The sequence below is a fragment of the Nanorana parkeri genome, unplaced genomic scaffold (assembly GCF_000935625.1).
Source record: "Nanorana parkeri isolate BGI_ZX_2015 unplaced genomic scaffold, ASM93562v1 scaffold347, whole genome shotgun sequence".
In the NCBI taxonomy this organism is placed as follows: domain Eukaryota; kingdom Metazoa; phylum Chordata; class Amphibia; order Anura; family Dicroglossidae; genus Nanorana; species Nanorana parkeri.
The window spans coordinates 843,084-846,861 of record NW_017306615.1 but is presented as its reverse complement, the minus strand read 5'-3'; positions in this window follow the sequence as shown (position 1 = coordinate 846,861).

The following is a 3,778-nucleotide window of genomic DNA, read 5'->3' as shown; positions in this document are numbered from 1 at the left end:
GTGCAAAGTTCATTTATTTCACTAATGCAACTTAAAAGGTGAAACTAATATATGAGATAGACTCATTACATGCAAAGCAAGATAATTCAAGCCGTGATTTGTCATAATTGTGATGATTATGGCTTACAGCTCATGAAAACCCCAAGAACCCCAAATCCACAACCTCAAAAAAGTAGATTATTACATGCAATCAATAAAACAAGGATTGTACATAGAACAATATCGGACCTCTGAAAAGTACAAGCATGCATACAAGTACTCAGTACTTGGTTTGGGCCCCTTTTGCAGCATTTACTGCAAATACGTTTGCACGATATTCTAATTATTTGAGTTTCACCTGTATATATATATATATGCCCAGTTAACTTTTGTCAGCTCTCCTATAACCCGCCGTCTCCCTGTCCAGCACTGTTGGGGTTAAGGGCCCGCCGTCTCCCTGTCCAGCACTGTTGGGGTTAAGGGCCCGTCGTCTCCCTGTCCAGCACTGTTGGGGTTAAGGGCTCCGTTACCCAGCCACCGGGCACCTCCCACCGCCTTGTAAGGAAATTCCATGCAGCAGGGCGCCCAACACATACACACACAAACAGCTTCTGGTAACCCAACTCGCTCATGAATATTCAGCGGAGGCCATCACTGCTTCAACCAATCAGCAACGCGAAGGGGCGGCCACGGCCACAAGCTTGGTTGAGCGGGCAAAAGGGGGAAAACCCCGCCTGTAGAACGAGTAGCCGCGTCCAATGGGAGAGCGCAGAGCGAGTGGGGTGAGGGCGCGTCACACACGCCGTGCTCTGGTTACATCATGTGCTTCTCCAAGGAGTTACACTGGTTGGTCACATGTTTCTCCGGCTTCGGATTCCGCCGCCAACGCTCGGGAGGGCGGATATTTTTGTGGTGTTTATTTGGAGGGAGGCCCTGTGGCTGCCGTGCAGGGTGATCAGCATGGCTGCACTGGGCTACAGTCTGGACACATGGATATAGATTGCTGTGCACACTCAAAGCAGAGTCACATCTTCATGGAATGTAAAAATAAAACCTCTCTGGTTACCATAACACCTTGGTTGCTATAGGCAACGGTACAGCCGTTTTGATCATTCAGCTGCAATATATTGCTGTTGTAAAGCCGACAGTCGGCTCTACAAGTTTAAACAGAGTCCCGGCGGCAAAAGTCGCCGGGAGTCTGTTTAAACAGCCCCGATGCTGGCGACGTACACTGTACGTCGTCAGTCACGAAGGGGTTAATACTGAGGATTAGCTGATGCAAGAATTTTAATGGCCTCTGGGCTGTTTTTTATTGCTTGTTCAGTTAAAGCTGAACACCATGCCAATCAGATATGTGGGATCTGTTTTATCTGCCAAAGGATCTGTATCTATAGCCCCCTAATCTCGGAATTTATACAGTGCAGGGGGCCTGGTGACCTCACTTTTCTCTACTGCGCTTTATCAAAACAGTGTGGTCACCTCCCCGCACCCCAGCCTGAGATTTGACAGTGAAAGAGGGTCAGCTGACAAAGGTGCTCCGCCTTATGCTGACTCCACATTCAGATGCAAGAAGCACATGTGAGTGCAGCAGACCTGATTGGCTCAAAGACAGTCTCACAATTGCTGCAAGAGAATCGCAGTGGCTTTGTTACTAAAAATGAGAATCCAGTGGCTGGACTTGTTCAGGAGATGGTGAGAGACTGCAGGCATGCTCCAGGAGATGGTCAGACTGCAGGCATGGTGCAGGAGGTGGTCAGACTGCAGGCATGCTCCAGGAGATGGTCAGAGACTGCAGGCGTGGTGAGAGACTGCAGGCATGGTGCAGGAGGTGGTGAGAGACTGCAGGCATGGTGCAGGAGGTGGTCAGAGACTGCAGACATGCTACAGGAGATGGTCAGAGACTGCAGGCGTGGTGAGAGACTGCAGGCATGGTGCAGGAGGTGGTGAGAGACTGCAGGCATGGTGCAGGAGGTGGTCAGAGACTGCAGACATGCTACAGGAGATGGTCAGAGACTGCAGACATGCTACAGGTGATAGTCAGAGACTGCAGATATGGTAGGGGAGATGGTCAGAGACTTCAGACATATTACAGGAGATGGACAGACACGCCACATGTGTGTTTGGAGACATGCTACAGGAGACAGTTACAGTCTGGGGACTTGTTATAAGAGACCACTGTCATAGTCCCAGTACAAGTCAATACTCCTAGAAATGACTGCTGTGTCGTCCCGCCCCCCTTCTAGCTGGTCTGGGGATGTCCCGGCAGCTTCTGTTCCTTACTCTGGCCAGTGGGGGGGAATTCTTCCTGGACTGAGTGGCGTTCGTCATGTGACAGGTTCTCTTTTCACCCAATCTACTACAGGTAGACGGAGGCTGCTATAAGGATGTGATGAGGAACGTGTATTGTGAGTCGGTGACATAGTCCGGGACAGGTAAGAAGTGATAAGATGACATCACTCGCACGCTTATCAATGCCGAGACTCCAATTCCTCTCCGTGCGTACACGTGTATCGCCCAGCGCGGCACCTCTACACACACACAACATGTTTACTACATACCCCTGATTCTCTCCCGCGGCTCTTCAAGTTCCCCCTTATGTCACAACTGGCCCTGGGAATGGTCACAACTAGGTCTTATTTTCGGGGTAGGTCTTATTTTTGGGGTAGGTCTTATTTTCGGGGAAACAGGGGTATATGATAAGATAAGAGACTTATGTAGAGCTGAACTCTGGGCGCAGACACCTCCATAGAAATGTATTCTATAATAGCCATAAAGTATAGAAATCCACCTCATGTGCACCAAATGCCTCTGCAAATCCAGTTATTACTTTGTGAAAGTAGAATCGACATCATCAGTGTGCTGTACATGGTCTGTGCAGAGAGCAGAGCTGAGGGAGGGGCCCAGCCGGACCCACCCACTACAGTAGGGGGCGGGGACAACCTCCCACAGACTAGACCAGGGGTAGGCAACCTCCCATAGACTAGACCCAGGGTAGGCAACCTCCCACAGACTAGACAAGGTGTAGGCAACCTCCCACAGACTAGAGCCAGGAGTAGGCAACCTCCCATAGTCTAGACCAGGGGCGGGCAACCTCTCACAGACCAGATCATGGGTAGGCAACCTCCCACAGACCAGGGGTAGGCAACCTCCCACAGACCAGACCAGGGGTAGGCAACCTCCTACAGACTAGACCAGGAATAGGCAACCCCCCACAGACTAGACCCAGGGTTAGGCAACCTCCCACAGACTAGACCCAGGGGTAGGCAACCTCCCGCAGACTAGACCAGGGGTAAGCAACCTCCCACAGACTAGACCAGGAATAGGCAACCTCCCACAGACTAGACCCAGGGGTAGGCAACCTCCCACAGACTAGACCCAGAGGTAGGCAACCTCCCACAGACTAGACCAGGGGTAAGCAACCTCCCACAGACCAGACCAGGGCGAAGGCAACCTCCCACAGACTAGACCCAGGGGTAGGCAACCTCCCACAGACTAGACCCAGGGGTAGGCAAGCTCCCACAGACTAGACCCAGGGGTAGGCAAGCTCCCACAGACTAGACCCAGGGGTAGGCAAGCTCCCACAGACTAGACCCAGGGGTTAGGCAACCTCCCACAGACTTGACCAGGGGCAGGCAACCTCCCACAGACTAGACCAGGGGTAAGCAACCTCCCACAGACCAGGGGGAAGGCAACCTCCCACAGACTAGACCCAGGGGTAGGCAAGCTCCCACAGACTAGACCCAGGGGTAGGCAAGCTCCCACAGACTAGACCCAGGGGGTAGGCAACCTCCCACAGACT